At 38.8% G+C, this 20,222-nt stretch overlaps 1 protein-coding gene across 3 annotated transcripts in view; it reads right to left on the bottom strand.

Moving 5' to 3' along the window:
- PKIG (cAMP-dependent protein kinase inhibitor gamma) overlaps positions 1 to 20,222 on the bottom strand; it is an 87,910-nt gene that overhangs the window by 45,082 nt on the left and 22,606 nt on the right. The window contains exon 1 of one of the 3 annotated variants that reach the window (XM_076011144.1): positions 9,318 to 9,357. The exons of the other annotated variants lie outside the window; for them this stretch is intronic. The gene's annotated coding sequence lies outside the window, so the exon portion shown is untranslated. Of the gene's footprint in view, positions 1 to 9,317; positions 9,358 to 20,222 lie in introns of those variants that run through there. 3 annotated transcript variants of the gene reach the window in all.

Raw genomic sequence — 20,222 nt, 5'->3', positions numbered from 1 at the left:
AATCCTAACTAGGTCAGCATACATGCCACACACATGCCAATGCTATTTCTCAAAATCGCTACTCCACCCAGCCTGGCAAAGGAAACGCTTAAGGCCACTAGGTCAGAGGGGTACTTTACTTGCTTTACCACCAAATCACTGTGTGGACTGAAGCAACTCTGGGCTCCAACTGCCTTTCCCAAAAAAAGGGCAGATGTGATATGTTTTAATGCTATTTGAAGGGGATAGCAAATTAGGACTGGAGCTCTACCAGGGAAGCAGCTTTCTATAGGTGGCAGTAATGCTGTGATAGTTTGTGACTTAATAAGAACGTTAATTAGTTCTCAGAAAACTCTGATGCTTACTAAGAAAGATCCAAGCAAACAGGCTATACTATGAGGGAGTTTGCGAATCTGAAGGCTTTTCAACAAGTTGACATAGGACTGTCGTGGAATAATAAATAACCTTCGGAAAACAGTATGCCATACTTCAGAGATCTGGGTTTCCTTCTGGTCCCAGGTCCTTCTAGCTGTGAATAACCTTAGACAAACTATTTCACTTCTTTGTGCCTTGGTTTTCCAATGTAAAATGAGAATAATAACAGCATTTACTCTATATGGTTCTTGTGTGGGTTAAGTGTCTGACACATACTATAAGTTCAAAAATACTTGCAAAAATAAGCTGCAATGTTTTAGCAGTAAAGACATTATTTTCTAATTCTCATTCAGTTTCACCATCCTCTCCCCTGACAATGATGTGAAAATGAAATTAAGGCAAAAATGTCAGGAAGTCAGAAGGGGTACGTATTTCTCCAGAATGTCAGGATGAGTAATGAACCAAAGCCCACCAAGAGCTGTCAACATGTTCTCAGCAGCAACACTCAGCTTGGAGGGACTGAAGGTTGGGGCCATTGTTTGGCTGTGCCTTTATTTCAGAAGCCTGAGTAGGCGTCAGGAAATGAAGCTGGACTCTCGAGATGGGTCAGTTTACTGACATCACCGTTGGTGCTTTGAATCATGTTTTATTACTTGAAAAAAAAATAACAGTAAGGAGCCCATTCATAAGAATATCATCATTTTCTTCAACAACATGTACTTTGTAACACTTGCCTCCTGAACTGAATAATCCTACATCAGTGACACAATCTATGAAGAAAGAACCTAGCAACACTGGCCCATTATTGACAGCCACAACTGACAATAGTGACTACACTTGGTGGACTGGGGTCACACTCTGTGCTGAGCACTCTCTAAACACTACTTCCTGTAATCCTCACAACAGTCAGGTGCAGGATACTATTATTAACATTCATACCTCACAGCTGTGGCAACAGACGCGTGGCGAGGCTGGCCAACCTGCTCAACAGTCCACAGGAGTAAGGGGCAGAGCCTGTGGTCTAACTTGGAACCTTCTGAGGCCAGGCCTGTGTCCCCAGCCCCTGTGTCTACTGCCTCTCAAAGGGTTTCCCTGGGGGCAATTTGGCTGTTTTTCACAGACAGCAGCATCAGTTCCATTTGAGGATGAAGGAAACTCTGGCTGCTTACCTATGCTTAATTTGACCCCTTACACCCAGTCCAGAAGGGTTTCTTTTTCCCCTGAATTTCCTTAGTAGTAGCCATTTCTCTCTTAAGAAATATCCTTTTCTTCTTTGAGGCATATTTATTTGGGGGCAGGTCTTATTCCTCTGCTAGAATCTGAGCTTCTTAAGGAAAGCCTCCATGTTGCATCTTATGAGACACTTATTAAAATAAAGAAACCCATAAACAGACACAAGGGTTTGTAAAAAGGAAAAAAAAAAAAAAAGAAAAAGAAACCATAAACAAAAACCAAAAACTTTTATTGAATGTTTACCATATGCCAAGTAATATTCTAACTGCTTTATATAAATTACCTTATTTAATCCCCATAAGGATCCCTATGAGGTAGGCATAATAATTATTTCCACTTGATACATGATGAGATTCCTGACACAGACTGATTAATTTGTTCAATTAGTAACTGACAGATACCTGTTGAAAAGAATGTGTGATTGAATACATTCTGGCCGCCACTACCCACTTTCTTGTCCAAACTGCTGCTATAAAATGTAATTAGCTTGTCATCCCATCAAAGGCAGCTTTCAGTTGTCATGCCATTTCAAACTCACTTACTTACTAAGCCCTATAGCTAGAAGGTCCATGCTTTTTCTAGACTACTAATTGAGAAGTACATTGAATGAGATTTATAAGTAAAATTAAATTTTTTTCTCTTTCCAATTATACTCATATTTATATGAGGTAAAAAAAATAAGAAAATATAAAACAAGAAAAAAAGGAAGAAAATCATCCATCATCCCACCAACGTCCTAATGTAAAGCCCCAGAGAAGGAACCACACTTACACTCAAAACAGTGTTTTGAAATCAGAAACTGAAGTCATTTGAGAACGGGTGGTGCAGAGCAGTCAACCCCAAGACATGTTCAATATATATATATATATATATATATATATATATATATATATATATATATTTTTTTTTTTTTTGGTTCTGGAGACCATGTAGCTGCTTTTTCTCTGGTGTTTGATGTTCTGAGGCTCCACTTCCTGGTCCCGTTTGGATTATTGATGTGGTATGTCCTATGGAGAGTTGGCAGAAGGGAAGCCTGAGACCTGTAAGTATGTGCCTTGAAAATGGATAGGTTCACAGGATAATGCACTGTGCCCTTCCTGCCTTTTTTAGAACTGTTTCCCACCAGCTTGAGATAAGTTTTAGATTGGGGCAGTTAGGAGAGAGATGGACCTCCACTAGAATTAATGTTAATCTTGGACTCACTGATTTTTACAGCCAAAAAGAGCATGTGATCACCTCATTTCAGAGGTTAGGAATGCCAGGCCCAGAGAAGGAAAGAGATTATCCTGAGGTTACATAGCCTGGTGCTCCAACAGTAGAAAGACCTTCTATTGGCTTGAGACCCTCATTTGCCACTGCACTTTGAAATACAAATCTGAAGGGCCTTTCCCTATTGTTTTGGTTAACTCCTACTCAGCCATCAGATTTCAGATTAAATGTCACTTCCTTTGGGAGAATTTTTCCCTTAGCTCACCCTGCTGTACTGGTCCCATGATACCCTCTATCTCTTCTCTCAAAACCCTTAACGTATGTGATAAGTACATGTTATATGTGTTTCCCTATCAGATTGTAAGCTCCACGAGGCCGAGGCCAACAGTATGTCTCCCTGGTTCACTGAATGTATCTATCCCAACTGCCTAGAACAGTGGCTGGCACAGAACAGGAAACTCAAAAAATATTTTCTAAACACACACACACTCACACACATCCTACTTAGTCCAGTCTGGAGTAAAACAACAGCATACATTTTTTAAAAAGTACCATGTCTCCTAAACTATAACTTGGCCTTCCCTCTGTAGGAAGCATCATTAGAGAATAAGAGATTTCATTTCAAATAATTTCCAAAAGATAGAAAAAGTTCATAAAAGTGTGACATCAGAAGCTGAAGTTCAGAGCACAGAAAGCACCATCTGAAATGAAAGACAAACAACTGTGTGGAACCCCAGGGAGACTATGGGCCTAAAGACCGCAGGTGTGAAGAGGATGATTTAGGAGAAGGGCTGAAAATTAGGAGATCCATTGCAAGGCTGTGCCAGCCAGCCCACCCTTCCCCCGGCCCATACCTGTGACACACAGTGGGCCTGAAAGCTCCATAGAACCACGGGCAAAGACAGGAGGCATCTTTAAATAAATTGAATGAACTGCTTGGGGTTGATCTAGGGCTTCTAGCAAAAGAATGGCCTACTCATTCTGACATATGAAAGGCCCTCAGTTTAACTGCTGCTCTTGCTCACATGCCCTAAAGCACTTGCCATTGCCACTTGGCCCATAGAGCTTCCAGCAGCTTCCCAGGCAGGATACAGGAGTATGGGACAAATAGATAACCAACTCCAGGAGAAACCAAGGCCTAGCCCGTAAAAGGAGCCTTTTATTGATTGCAAATGGCAAAAAAAGTATCACAGGGTATCTGAAGAACAGATCCTTTATGGAAAAGAAAATCAGAAAAATCAGAAGCCTTTAAAAATATTCGTATGTCTTCAGAGATTTTAGAGATATTGTGTCCATAAAACGTAAAGAAAATAAACTGACAAAAATGAGCTCTTGACAATTAACAATATGAATACTGAAATTAATTTAGAAGGACCAGAAAATAAGGAAATCTTTCAAAATATAGGGAAAAAATACAGAAAAATAAAGGATCTTATTAATATAAAGCAACAACCCAGGAAGTTCAATATCAGACTAAGTAGTAATAATAAAAAAAAGACAATAGGAAATTATCCAAGAAATCATGAGGAAAATTCCCCACAGCTAAAGGAAGACATGAATCTTCCAATTGAAAAGTCTGAAAAGTGCTGAGTAGGACCATACCTAGATATAGCTTCCTAACCTTTCAGAATTCAAAAGAAAAAATCCTAAAGGTTTCCAGAGGGACAAAGATTATTTCAAAAGAAAAGAAGCATACTGGTATGGGACTTCTTACCAGCAATACTGGTACCTGAAGACAATGGAACAATGCTTTCTAAGGAAAAAGTTGTATGTTTGTTTGAGACAGGTTCTCACTCTGTCACCTGGGCTACAGTGCAGTGGCATCATCATAGCTCACTACAACCTCAAACTCCTGGGCTCAAGTGATCCTTCTGCTTCAGCTTCCGGAGTAGCTGGGACTATAGGCATGTGATACCACACTCAGCTGAGTTTCCTTTTTCTTTTCTTTTCTTTCTTCTTCTTCTTCTTCTTTTTTTTTTTTTTTTGTAGAAACAGGGTCTAGCTCTTTCTCAGGCTAGTCTTAAACCCTGGCCTCAAGCAATCCCCCTGCTTTGGCCTCCCAAAGTGCCAGGATTACAGGCATGAGCCACCATGCCTGGCTGGAAAAAGTTCTAATGGAAAATGATTTGGAACCTAGAATTCTATACTTAACGAAGCAAAAGAAAGACATTTTCAGGACTTAGAACAAATGATCTCTCATGCACTGTCTTCTCAGTAAACTAGAGAATATGCTTCACCTAAACAAGGGTTTAAACTAAGAAAGAAGTAGGATTTTAAAAACAGGGATCCAACAAGAGAGAGGTGAAAGGAAGGCCAAGGACAATGATGAAGGCAGCTCTGGAACCTCAACTGAAGCTATAGGCCTAGAAAGGACCAGTCTGATTAGAGCAGGAGGGTGGAAGGCTATAGGTAAACAGAACTGACAAACCGCCTAACAGGTTTGATGAAAACTGTATTGAAAGTCTATGGGAAAATGTGGAAAGACTTGGCAATGAGGAAAGGAAAACTAAGCATGTGAAAGAAGCAGCTATTATTAATCCAGAAAAAAAAGTAACACAGAGAGGAAAATAATTAGAACGTTACTGGCACAGCAGTAAATCATATTTACAATGCCATAACACGGTAAAACACTGAATATTGATTTAACCAAAAACTGTGATATTGGGAGAAAAGGGAAGGAGAAGGAGTGCGAATGGGGCTATGGTGCGTATAAAACAGCTAAGGCCCCATGTGCCATCCTAGGAAGTCACCAGGTAGCATCTAAAATTGATGAGTCAAGAAAGGCCAGTATAGTAATGTGATCCTCATTTGGATCTGACTGGAATAAAACAATATTTATGAGTTAACTGAATTATTATTTTGCTAATAAGGGGTTATTTTATGTGTGATAATAGTAATATAGTTATGTAAAAAAAAAGTCCTTATTTTCTTAGAGATACATGCTATAGGAGTTACTGATGAAATGATATGATGTCTAGAATTTACTCCAAAATAATCTAGTAGCAGGAAAAATGGCTATAAGCATAGATGAAACAAGACTAATCATGGGTTGTTGATTTTTGAAGCCAGGTAACAGGTGGTTTGTGAGGATTCATTATACTATTCTCTCCAGCTTTGTACATGTTGAACGTTTCCATAATACAATTTTTTTTTTTTTTTGAGACAGAGTCTCGCTTTGTTGCCCAGGCTAGAGTGAGTGCCATAGTGACAGCCTAGCTCACAGCAAACTCAGACTCCTGGGCTCAAGGGATCCTCCTGCCTCAGCCTCCCGAGTAGCTGGGACTACAGGCATGCGCCACTATGCCCGGCTAATTTTTTTTCTATATATTTTTAGTTGGCCAATTAATTTCTTTCCATTTATAGTAGAGATGGGGTCTCGCTCTTGCTCAGGCTGGTTTCAAACTCCTGACTTCGAGCAATCCTCCCGCCTCGGCTTCCCAGAGTGCTAGGATTACAGGCGTGAGCCACCGCGCCCGGCCACCATAATACAATTTTTAAGAAAAACAGAGATAGTTGTATAAGCATCTTATTTAGATATATACAGCAAAACACTAGATCAAACAGCTAAAGGGATCAAAAGTATATGCTCTTGGGAACAGGATGGGGGGGCAAAGAAGGGATGAGGGCAGGGGAAAGCTGGCTTTTAAGTTTTAATGATATTTGATCTTAAAAAAGACTAAACAAAACTATGTGCATGTGCCATTCTGACAAAACAAAATTAATTTTAAAAAAGAAATGGAAGTAACCATTATAAGAAATAAAAGCAGAAAAATAAAATGGCTGCCTGGGGGTGAGGGAGTAAGCAGGAGAAGGATGCCTTTCTGGACTCATGGATTTTTTTAAAAGTAATGTTCATGTATTACTTTGATTTTAAAAGTTATCTATTATTATCAGTTACTGCTATTAGTTTTTAGCAGGGCCTTTTGTTAACTTCTACATCTATAAACTGAATATTTCCTCAGGTTTAGAATCCTAAATCACTGAGTGAATGTCTCCACATTAAGTACAATAATAATACTTATTGCCATTTATTGTTTGCCATCTGTCAGTACTTTATATATGTTATTTCTAATCCTTCTAACACTCCTGCAAGTCAATATTGATATTTCCAATTTACAGACAAAAAGGTTGAGACTAACAGACATTACCCATTTGCTTGATGTCACCGTGGGCTATACCTGTAAGACTCTAATGCCCAAGCTCTTTCCACTATCCTACCTCTCCTTTACATTTTACTTATGTACTTATATACATTCAATATAGTCCAGAAAGTACTTTTACATAATTTTTTTCATCAACCTCATGAAATAGGAGAGAAAGGACTTTCCTTACTTGACAAATGAAGAAATCAAAGCTAAGAAAAGTTAGGTAACTTGCCCAAGAATCCAGGCTTTCTGATTCTTAATCCAGTATTCTTTCTACCATTTCTTATCATCTGTCCCCTCAACAAAAAAAATGTCAAATTATTCACAACCTCCTCATGGTCATTTGACATAAGCGTCACTGTAAATGAATGCAGCTGAAGCAGGAATTTAAAAAAGAGAGTGAGAGGAAGAGACTTATTTTTTCCAATGGAAATATAGTAATAAACATGGAATGTCCTCAGTTGCTCTAATGTCAGCATTTTGCTTGAGTCCTCAAAGGGACTCTGAAATGTCAGCAGCCTGCCTGGCATAAGCAGATCAGCTGCTGGCACAAGCAGCTCACAGAAGTTCTGACAACCAGTGCCACTCTTCTTGGCTCCAAAGAAAGAAATGAGCCATGCATGCTTCTGCCCTGAAAAGAGAACGTCTGTGCCTCCTAAATCTACTTTAGTCAACAGCCACGTGGCCCTAGGGCTTTTTAATAGTTGCCAGGAATCTTAGACCAGTGCTACTCTAGAGCAGAGGTGACTTTATAAAACTGCACATCAGGCTGTGTAGGGGTGGGAGTCAAAAGTGGCATAACTAAAGTGGGTGAATATCTGTTCCTTGGTCATCTGAAGTCCTGGGTAGCTGACCACTCTGCCCAGCAGAGAAGCAGCTCAAGATTTGGGCGTAAGAGCCTTGAGCCTGGTGTCAGACGCTGCTCTCCAGCCTGTTCTGGCATCTGAATGAATAATGGCCAAGCAGCAGTTAGGGGGAAGAGGCTGTTTACTTGAGTTCAAACTATTTATAGCACCAGCAATCTGCACATATTTGGATGACAAATCTCTGGGCTTCAAGTAAGCGGTGCTTTGCTCCTGGACAATTTTACCAAACACATTCCCTCCCCACGCCACCCCCAGACCCTCTAACACATGTTGCCCTCAGGATGTTTTATTTAAGTTGCTGAATTTTAAAAGATTATAAAAAGAAATCGCATTTTAAGAACAAATGACTTTTAATCCATTTATCTACAAGTTTGAACTACATAGTATTTTAAGGTTGAATGAGAAATTAAGTTCTAATATATGTATATTCTATAAAAATATACAACTGTCCTATAAATGAACAAAACTACCTGAATGATGTCTGTAATTACCAAATTGTTGTCCTGATGCTGAGCCCTGCTCAAGACCTTCATAGAGAATGTTTCTTACAGTACAGTTAACATACGGTGATTAAAGGCTTCCAGAACAGATCCACAAACAATGTGTAATCATACACGCATTGCAAACTAACAAAAGAGGTCTCATTCCCCACCGATTCTAGGGCAGAAGCAGTCATAATGCACTGTAACTAAAAGATATGCAGAGCCTTCTGCACAGTTTTAACTCACAGAATGCATTTGTTTGGAAAAACTAGCCTTCCGCTAAAAGTTGCCTTGTTTTTATAGCAAAAGCAATGTTGATCCTCATCTCCTCTGAGCCAGGCATTGCCTAATTCTGAAGAGGGAAAAGTGGTTATTAACCACTATGTATGTTGGCAGCTTCTAGTCCTATTATAGAATGCGAGCAGGATCTGGTGTAAAGAAAAAATATAGTAAGTGAAGAGAAAGGTTTGTAGTGTAATGGGTGAGGGTGGACAATTAACTTAGGGAGAGGAAATAGATGGGATTCCTCAAAGGAACTGACTTGTTTTCTTATCTTCTCCCCCTGCTAATGAAGCTCATTAGAAGACAAATGGAAAGGTCCCTAAAATAATCTTTTAACAACCCTACTTTTTAACATTAGGAGAAAAGTCCTGGTGATGGTGCAGGAAAGAGGCATGTCTATACATAAGGGGGATAAATTATATAAACATAAATAAACATAAATTACATAAAACATTTTTTTCAGGTCAATTTGTCAATACTATATTGACCAAAAATTTTTAACGCATGTAATCTTTGATCCCATGATTCTATTTCTAGGAATTTTAGAAATATAAAAATATCCTTGTCCTTCAGACCTTAGCTAAAATGTCACTTCTTCAGAAGGACTTCACCCACCCACCCCAACCTAAGATATCCACCCATCTACCTGTCTCATCACTTTCTTTCTAATTATCTGCACAGCATCACTATTTGTTTTGTTCATTTGTTTACTGCTTGCCTTTCACTGCTACCTCCTCCCATCCTACCTCCTTCGGGGAGAAGGTGTGGCATATGCTCTCCTGGTCGTTTCTGCAGCCTCTTTCCCTGTCAGCCCAGAATTGAAACTTAGTCCCTTTCTTGGTTTTGTCAACAAAGAATATATTCACAAAAATCATTTGTAAGTGTTGTTGGTTTTGCTCATGATTTGGGGGGCCCAGGAAGGAGTCAGCAGAAAATCCAGACTTCTGCCATCTTCCTGGCTCCTGGTTCCTTCCCTTTTTTTTATAGCTCACAGACTTCCCCTGGAATTTCAGTTCTTCCTTCTGTGTTGCACAGAGCTATTTAGCAACCTCTAGCTTTTATTTGTTATTTTTTGCATTGCTGAACCCAAAAAAGGAGATCGACAGCTAAAAGGGCCATCCACTTGGCAGGAGCCTCTCTCTCTAGAAAGCATATATGATTATAAAGAACTTTCTTTTTATATACATGCTTTAACATCTCAAATTTCATGAAGCCATCTTAATAAATTCTGTAGGTCTGTATTTTTATTAAGAATCTCCTTTACTTCACTGTGAATGTAGCTCTTACAATGGGATGGGACCTACAACCTCATTGAAGATCTTGTTCTTACACAGAACAAAAGAAGAGGAACATTTTTATTTTGAGATCTAGTTGCTGTCACTATCCCAAAAATTGAGTTTCTTCCAGTTTAAGATGCTCTAATTTTATTTTCTTAATCCCCCTTTTTCTCCCCAAATAGTAATATCTTTATTTTAATGAACATTAATGTATATTTTATAAAAATTAGAACGTGTTTTATACAATTAGTTAATGAAACTCCCTCTGTAATCCCACTGTCCAGAGATACCCTTTGTTAACAATTTGGTATGGTGTATATCCATTTAGAAATTTAAATGTATGTGGCAACAACAGCAAAACATTGACGATGAGCCAGGTACTGTGCTTTGTCTCATGAACTCCTCACATACTCTGAGATAGGGGGTCTTGTTTACCAAAAATAAACTTGAAGCTTATGGCTAACTGGTGACTTCCTGAAACATATTTCCAATATTTGCTATTCTAAGTAATATACAATAAATAAGATTTATCAAACAATGTGTTCTTGTCTGATTTCTCCAAGTAATGAATTTCTACAACTAGAATTCCTTGGTTCAAAATGTACATTTAAACTTTTGGTTCATTTTGAGAGAGGTAATTAAAAGTGTAGGCTTTGTATTCATACACACTAGTATTCAGATTCCAACTGCCATTCACTGGCTACTCACTAAAATTAAACTGTGCCTCAATTTGGCCTCAATTTGCCTATCTCTAAAATGGAATAACAGAAACCTCCTATGGCTGTGAGGATTAAATGAGATGCTGCTGCAATGTCCCTACAGAATCTTGGGAAACTCCAGACTTCTACACAGGATGAAACAATGGGTCAAGCTGATCTGATCAAGATCTTCAAATGCTGAGATATCTGGGTCATATATTGCTTATCAAGTAGGATCAAGAAACAAATTGAGCCCGGGCTCGGTGGCTCACGCCTGCAATCCTAGCACTCTGGGAAGCCGAGGCGGGCGGATTGCTCAAGGTCAGGAGTTCGAGACCAGCCTGAGCAAGAGCAAGATCCTGTCTCTAGTATAAATAGAAAGAAATCAACTGGCCAACTAATATATATAGAAAAAATAAGCCGGGCATGGTGGTGCATGCCTGTAGTCCCAGCTACTCCAGACGCTGAGCAGAAGGATTGCTTGAGCCCAGGAGTTTGAGGTTGCTTTGAGCTAGGCTGATGCCAGGGCACTCACTCTAGCCTGGGTAACAAAGTGAAACTCTGTCTCAAAAAAAAAAGAAACAAATTGATGTGTGTGTGTGCAAAATTAAGCTGCCTGAACTATTCCGCACCACTGAAAAGCTTTTCATAATTTGTGCAGTGATTTCTACTCACTTTAAGTCACATAGATCTCTTTGAGAATCTAATGAAAGCTAAGAACCTTTTTGGCAGAAAATGTATATCTTCAAACAAATATAATTTCAGGGAGTTTGCTGCACTCCTAAAAGCCATCCCTGGATACATTACAGACCAAGTTCAAGAACTTGCTCAAGGGAAACTGTAACAGTTTGGATGGACATTGCTTTTTGTTGATAATGGGTATCACAAACCACTTACAGTTTATACAGAAAGCCTAAGAACATTCCCAACATTCATTCATTTATAAACATTTGTTGGGGACCTAATACACTAGATCCTGATGGTATAAAGATACATGTGATCCCTGGACAGAGTTATGGTCAACTGAGAGAAGCAAACAAGAAAACAGACCACCACAATACAGTGAGATAAATCAGACTGTACGAATCAGACTAACCTCGCCCCTCAAGTTCCTTTTTGGCTCCAGGACTTACAGGCTACAAATGAAAGAACACGTGAAAATGATTGACATGAATATTGGACAAGTAATAAAGAAGGAAAACAACAGGTCACTGGTGTCATTTTTAAGTAGCCAACCTGCTCCTCCTGTGGACTTATGATTTCTCTCTGTGTCTGCATAAAAATATTTCAAAATAGAAACAAAATAAAAAAAGAACTGTTTTAAAACAATAACCATGGATTTTTTTAAAATGCCACTTTAAGAAAAAGGAATTAACAAACCAAAAGATTTTTCCAAAAAACTCATCTATGCTATGAGAAGTCCATAGCCTACATGGCTGGTTTGCACGGTTAGATTAGCAAATATTTATTGAGCTCTTTAGTAATAATAATGTCTGATATTTGCATTGCATGGGGACTTTCACATAGATTGTCTTATTTCCTGTGCAAAATACACTTCATTACAAGTGTTTATCTTCTCACTGAGTAGAAGAAAACATACAGGCAAAGAAGGTCAAAATGACTTACCCAGCCTCATTTATAAGCTTCTAAGTCTTTTTTTTTCATCATATTATGAAATTAATGCCCTTGCCATATATTGCTCTTGCCACCCCCCCAAGTCAGAGCTTCAAGCGTGTCCATCCTCTGGGTGATGCGCATCGCACTCATTATGTAAGTATACACCCATCCCCTCAACTCCCACACCTGCCTGACACCCATTAAAAGTTTGGTATTTTTTGTTTTTTTTGTTTTTTTTTTGACATTTTGGTTACATTTTATATCTTTGCCTCTCCCTAAGAAGGGTTAGCGGTATGCCCTTCCCCTCCACAATGCTCACTAAGATGTGGGTCTACCCCCTCCCCAATCCCTGGTGAACACTACCACCATTTGAGCACCATAGTTTTAATCAGCTTCCAAATCTTGATGCCAAAATCAGAATACAGACCAACCTACCTTTTCCTAAACTCACAGGGAAGTGGTAGTAATGACAGAAGCAGGAAGGTCAGTAGCACAGTCAGAGCATGCTGTTGAAATCCTGGCTCCCTCCCCCACTTACTAGTTGTATGACCTCTGGCATCACTTAACCTCTCTGATCTCTGGTAGTTCATTTGTAAAATGAAGAAAATAATATCTGACTTGAATATAAAAAGATGGAGGGAAGAAAAGAGGTAGAATGAAGTAGAAGAGTGCTAATTTCTTCATCTTTCAGAGGTGAGTCAGGAGATAAAGAGTGAGTGGATCAGGACACTACTTCGAAACCCTCCTCCCACAAACACCTAAAATGATGAATGTTATCATCCTTGTAAATATGCCAAATACATGGAAGAGCTTAAAAGAAAACATGGGAAGTTTCCTGAGGCCAAATGAGAAACACAAATCCAACAAGATAAGCAAGCATCAGAGCCTTTAAAGACACCTGCAATTCTAATAATACAGAGCTGCTACTTCTCAAAGTAGCTGTCCAAAAAGACAAATAAAGAAGTACATGTATATTTGACTTTTGGAGGTAATCACCACAACTCCAAAAAACCGTTAAAGCAACACATAACTGGCTTTCAGGAGAAGGCCTGGCTAGGGCAAGTGAAGAGGGAGGTGGGTTTTTTTTGTTTTTTTTTAACTTTTTCCTCTGTACCTTTCTATTCTATCTGAATGTTTATTTTTGTGTACATGTTTTACTTTTATAATTTTTGTTAAATTGGCAAAGGAAGGAAGGCTGGTAGTATTCTGCTATCACCAACCACAATAAAAAATAATGGAATGACTAATGCCAACATAAATTTCAGAAGAAAGAAAATTTACTCTTAGGATGATGACTGGAATAGGTATTCTGCTTTACATCTGCCTCAATAAAGATTTCTTTTTAATGATAATACCCAGTGTTGTGGAGATATGGAATGTAGGTGAGAATGGAAACTGGCATAAGGTTCCTAAAGGGCAATTTGACAATATACACTGAAATCCTAAAGGTACATGTACAGGGGTATATGGGAACTCTCTGTAATTTCTGAAGCTCAATTTTGCTGTGAACCTAAAACTGCTCTAAAAAACAAAGTTTATTAATTTAAAAGCATGTACATGCCCTTTGATCTAGTTATTTCACTTTTAAGAATTTATCCACAAGAAATCACTATAGATGTGTATGCAAAGATTTGACTCAAAGTTGTCCACTTAAATGCAAAAATATGAAGCCATGTAAGTACTAGAAAAACACATGGCACATTTTATAACCTCACAATGGGAAGACTTTTCCAAGTACAATAATAGATATAAAATCCAAAAGTTGTTAAAGAAAATATTGATAAATTTGACTATGTAGAAATAAAAATATTCTGTGTGGCAAAAATCATGATTAGCAAAGTAAAAATCAAATATCAAACTAGGAAAAATTGTATTTCCTCAAGGTGGCTCACGCATGTAATCCTAGCTCTTGGGAGGCCGAGACGGGAGGATTGCTCAAGGTCAGGAGTTCAAAACCAGCCTGAGCAAGAGCAAGACCCCGTCTCTACTATAAATAGAAAGAAATTAATTGGCCAACTGATATATATATAAAAAATTAGCCGGGCATGGTGGCGCATGCCTGTAGTCCCAGCTACTCGGGAGGCTGAGGCAGAAGGATCGCTCGAGCCCAGGAGTTTGAGGTTGCTGTGAGCTAGGCTAACGCCACGGCACTCACTCTAGCCTGGACAACAAAGCGAGACTCTGTCTCAAAAAAAAAAAAAAAAATTGTATTTCCTATCAATAAATAGCCTATTTCCATGGCCAGGTGCAGGGGCTCAAGTTTCTAATCCCAGCACTTTAGGAGACATTAGGTGGGAGAATCTTGAGGAACTTGAGGCCAGGAGTTTGAGACAAGCCTGGACAGCAAGACCCCATCTCTACAAAAACTTTAAAAATTAACCTTTTCTTTACCTCAGGGATTCTGTGGGTCAGAAATTTGGTCCAGGCACCAAAAGGATGGCTTCTTTCTGTTCTATGTTATCTGAGTCCCCAGCTGGGAAAACTCAAAGGAGAACTTCGAATCAAGCCCTTGGGTTATTGGTTTTTGTCTTATCAATTTCTAAAAGCTCTTTATAGATTAAGGAAATAGCGCCCCCCCCTTTTTTTTTCTTTTTCTTTTTAGGGACAGGGTCTCACTGTTGCCCAGGCTGGAGTACAGTGGTGCAATCATAGTTTACTGCAGCCTTGAACTCCTGAGTTCAAGTAATCTTACTATAGCCTTCTGAGTAGCTAGGACTACACATGTGTGCCCCCATGCCTGGCTAATTTTTTTATTTTTTTTGTGGAGACGAAGTCTTGCTGTATTCCCCAGGCTGGTCTCAAACTCCTGGCCTCAAGTGATCCTCCCACCTTGGCCTCCCTAAGTGCTGGGATTACAGGCATAAGCCACTGTGCCTGGCCAAAACAAATAATTTATTTTAAAAAACAGTTTATTTTAAAAAGAAAAAAAGTCAGATGAGATAGGCTATTCTGAAACTGAGATACACTGAAATATTTAGATGCTTGTTCTTACTGAGGGCCACTCGAAGGAAAGCCCATTATCATTCTTTAGGTGATAAGTGATAAGAAATGATTAAACTATTTTAAGTGGCAGGGTGATGTGTGCAAAGTAGAGTTTGGATATAACTTCAGCAGGAGCATGGACTAAAGTAAAGAGAGGTTGGGAAAAGGCAGACTGGCAGACTGTTTAGACTTAAAAGACATGGAGCTTGGGTTTTTTTTTGGAGACAGAGTCTCACTCTGTTGCCCTGGTCAGAGGGCAGAGGCATGATCATAGCTCACTGTAACCTCAAATTCCTAGGCTCAAGCAATCTTCCTGCCTCAGCCTCCTGAGGAGCTGGGACTACAGGCACATACTACCATGCCTAGCTAATTTTTCTATTTTCTGTAGAGACAGGGTCTCGAACTCCTGAGCTCAAGTGACCCTCCCCGTTCAGCCTCCCAGAGTGCTAGGATTATAGGTGTGAGCCACCATGCCTGGCCAGAAATGTGAGCTTGGACTGGACAGTTGGCAGTAGGAATAGAATAGAATAGTGCAAAAGATAAAATGATTTTATATCTCACACAATTATTTATTACCCAAATACTTACTATTTTAGAGTGTCAAGCATAGGACAAAATGTATCTGAACTTTACCAAAACCAACCAAACAAACCAACCATATAGTCCACTTACCAAGTCTCAGTTCTACCTGTAAAATGGAGAGAATGAAATTCCCAACTCATAGGATTGTTATAAGGATTAAACGAAACTACGTATATAACACATACAAAGTGTTACATAAATGTTAACTACTAATACTACTACTGTAACTACTACTACTAACACAATGATGAGATGATAATTGATATAGCAAACTCTCTGTATTAGGACTCAAGTATATCTAAGCGGCCTTTCAGAAACACATCTATGTTATGGAAAGGGGTGGCATAAAGGATATATTCATTCTCTCTTTTTAAGAAATATTGTGGTCACTTAAAGACTGAAAGTTTTACTCCCAATGACTAGTGATTTTATAGGGGTAACCTTAGAGAAAGCTAGCCAACTTTGGAGAAATAGTGAGGTTCCCAGCCCATCTGCTATGCAAAGTGCTTCCTCCTGAATTCTCAGACATGGAAAAAGCCTTTGGAATCTAAAATAGCACCAAGTCTCATGTTTGCACCCTATACTCCACCATAGCTCTCTCTTTGAGGCCAAGGCATAAGGCTATAGTTTCTTTCAAACATCTACTCTTCAGGAAAGGCAGGAGAGTATAAAGAAATGAAAAGTATAAATCCTTTCGTTAAGTATAGGTTACTCTAAATATACCAAAAATCTTAATAAAATCATTTATTTATATCTTACCTTAACAGAGTAGATAAGATCCATGGTCCCCTTAATTTTAATGAATCACTCATATTGCAAGACACATAAATTCCCCCAGCAGTTTATTTTGGAACTGCAAACAATCCTGGAAGGCTTGAAGAACAATGAGCTCTCCAAACTGGAAACTTTTATTCCACTATTATAAAAGTAATGAGTGGGGCCTTTTGAAAAGTAGGGCATATTCTAAAGACTTAGCAGAAAGGAAACCACATGAAGGAGACTTAAATCTACACATCTAGTATGATTTCACATACCAATTTGAGAAAGCTAGTAAAAAACCAACAAGTACTTATTAGCTCTCTACTTTGCCATAAATGAAAAAGAAAATATTTCACTTAGAATCCAAATTTAGTACAGATCTCCATAAACTTACTACTATCATTAGCCAAAAGATGTCATTATGGCTAATATTTAAGTTTTGGTTGTCACATATGTGGGATAACTTATTTATTGACTGAGCCAAACATATTTTTTTAAGTTTAGAGATTCAGCTAAATAAGGACAGAAAATAAAAAGATTTTAGGCAACAAATGACTTAGATGTTCACAGTAATAAATCAGCAAAAACTTTATAATTAGAAGATGGCTCTAATATGCCTTCCAAATCTTGGGTTCTTTGTCTTTACCATGTAACAAGTATTTTCTTGTTTAAAAATATGAGGAACAACAAATAAGATAATCTACATATACACACACTAAATTGGTGGGAGTACTAAGATGAAAGAAATATTTTCAGAGTATGAGCAGGATGTTTTTCAGATGAAATCTGTAAGTATTACTGAAGAACTGTGGGTGAGCTTCAATCAAGTGGGCCTAAACTACTCTATAATTTACCTAAAACTGAAAGAATGATATCTCTGAATTTAGACACAGAAATATACAAGGCAGTATGGATACTAGAAGGATTTAGCTTAAGGCCAACGTGTACAAAAATATTTGTAAGTTTATGTAAAACATATAGAGCTTGGCAAGCTTTGGAGAAACAAACAAACAAAAAATCTAGAGAGAAATGAACTTTCTGTAAATGTACTTGTGTTTTGGCAGCAAACCGTTAAGCACTATTCCTGTGGTTTTTGTAAAAGGGAAAAAAAGGTGGAGAATAGATGTGAATCTCTCAGTACATTTTTGTGTTTGCTTGGTTTTTTTAATTGAAAGTAAAATATTTCTTAATTTCTAACACTGAGGATAATTCTATCAATAGTATCTTTTCTTTAAGAATAACAACATAAAAAAAAGAATAATGACATCAATAAAAATAGCACAGTAACATGTTAAATGATTTCTGGCACCCTATCAAAAATCCAGATATCAAAATAGAACATTTAAATGATACTAAGCTTCAATAAATCCCTAAAACCCAGAACTGTAACAAAATTTTTAATACCCTACTCTTAGAAAAGGAAAAATGTCACATACACCATAGAACAAAAATAAATCAATAAAGTGATTATTTTCCTGTGTTTTGTCAATTAAGTTGGAAGAAATCCTATCTCTGTAGCTGCTTCCCCCCCCAACCCCCATTTTCAGGAAGCTTTCTTCAAAATGCAGGCAGCTTGGGAGTCCTTCCAGAAAGATCTTGAAAAAACACAGTCTACTGTGCTTTGTGTGGACACTTTGGATCCTACAAAGCACTTAGGGGTTTGTCCTCTGCTCAAAACAGCTCAGGAAAACCAAGATTCTGATTCGTTCCCAAGCTGGGAGCTCCTACCCACCAGCAAACCACTGTCTATTCCAACCCTATCCCCACTGGTACCTGCAACCCCTCCATCCCCCTCCCTCCATCTCCCTCACCATCGCAGTTCTTAGCTAGGAATTGGCATCAAGTCTGGGCCTTGCTCAAAACCCATCCTTCCTCTCACTCGTAGAAACAAGTTAAAAGTCCCTACTTGTAATGAGGTGTTGATTACACGGGTATATGCATTTGTCATGAGCATTTCACCATGTGTAAAATTGAGGTTAAAAATGGGGTTTTTTTGGCCGGATGGAGTGGCTCACGCCTGTAATCCCAACACTGTGGGAGGCTGAGGCGGGTGGATTGCTCGAGGTCAGGAGTTCGAAACCAGCCTGAGCGAGATCCCATCTCTACTAAAAATAGAAAGAAATTAATTGACCAACTAAAAATATATATACAAAAAATTAGCCGGGCATGGTGGCACATGCCTGTAGTCCCAGCTACTTGGGAGGCTGAAGCAGTAGTATCGCTAGAGCCCAGGAGTTTGAGGTTGCTGTGAGCTAGGCTGACGTAATGGCACTCACTCTAGCCTGGGCAACAAAGTGAGACTCTGTCTCAAAAAAACACAAAAAACCCTTTTTTTTCTTTATATATATTAGTTGTCCAATTAATTTCTTTCTATTTTTTTAATAGTAGAGACAGGGTCTCGCTCTTGCTCAGGCTGGTTTCGAACTCCTGACCTCAAGCAATCCGCCCGCCTTGGCCTCCCAGAGTGCTAGGATTACAGGCGTGAGCCACTGTGTCCAGCCTTAAAAATGTTTTTTTTTTATAATAAACTGGTCTACAATGCTCTATGGCAGCAGCTACCATGTTTCTACTATTCACTGTTATAACCCTAGCAGCAGGCATATCATAGATGATCAGTAAATATTCATTTAATGAGTGTCAAATGAAGGCATAAGGATATTAGTCATTCTGATCTATAAACCTTCCTTCCCCATTTTGCTGACTCTAACGTGCTGTCTGAATTCTGTGTCTGTCATCTCAAATCCATCTGTGAAAGCATCATAGCTCTGGCTTTAATTCTGCTTGGGTTTCCTATCTCAGAAGAGGAAATTTTCCAGGTTCAACAGAATTTAAGGCGACAACAATTTTCAAAGAGCAAAATGTGTTTACTCTTAACATGTACACTTCAGGCACTTGTCTAACCTCTCAGCCCACAGAATTGATTTGACTAGACAAGGGTTTTTATGTGAGATGTTTGGCTACATGTTGTGGGTCATACTGGCCATTCCAAGGCACCATAAACTTTACCCTTTCCTGAGATGGAATTAATGACATGACACCTTCAAGCTTTCAACTTTGTAAAGTTAAAAAAAAAAAAAAGTATGCCAACTGAATTCCCCCAAAATTCTCTCCCTTGCAAGGTTGTTATGAGGTTGTTATGAGGCGGTGGGAAGGAAAATGAGAAGGATGAGTCAGTGTGAGTCAGTGTTAAGAAAAAAGCTCTGCTTCTGGTAAACAGTTTGCTCTTTTACTGACAGGATTAGGATTACTCGACTCCCACTTCTAAAAATACACAAATAACAGGTGGTATACATTATATAAGTAGTTCCAAAACACAGATTCAGATCATTGACTCTAAAAAGGGAACAGTTAATCAGCAATGGGCCAGACCTTCCCCAGAGCCTGTTTCTTCTTGGAGAAGCCCCAAGAATAAGCAAGAATTTCCTTCAAGACAATAAAGATCCCAAATGCACCCACTGCTCACTCAAGTGACCTACAGGAATGACTGAACCTCCTGTACAAAAACTACCACTTCATGGGCACTTACTATGTGCCAATAACTCTGCCAGGCACATCACACTATTCATCTTTAAACTTTATAACAGGCCAGGCATGGTGGCTCATGCCTGTAATCCCAGCACTGTGGGAAGACAAGGCGGGAGTATGATTTGAGGCCAGGAGTTCTAGGGCAAGACCCTATCACTACAGAAAATCAAAAAGTTAGCCAGGCATCATGACATGCACATGTAGTCCCAGG

Source organism: Microcebus murinus, chromosome 16 (genome assembly GCF_040939455.1).
Source record: "Microcebus murinus isolate Inina chromosome 16, M.murinus_Inina_mat1.0, whole genome shotgun sequence".
Taxonomy (NCBI): domain Eukaryota; kingdom Metazoa; phylum Chordata; class Mammalia; order Primates; family Cheirogaleidae; genus Microcebus; species Microcebus murinus.
This window is presented reverse-complemented; position numbering and strand designations above follow the sequence as displayed.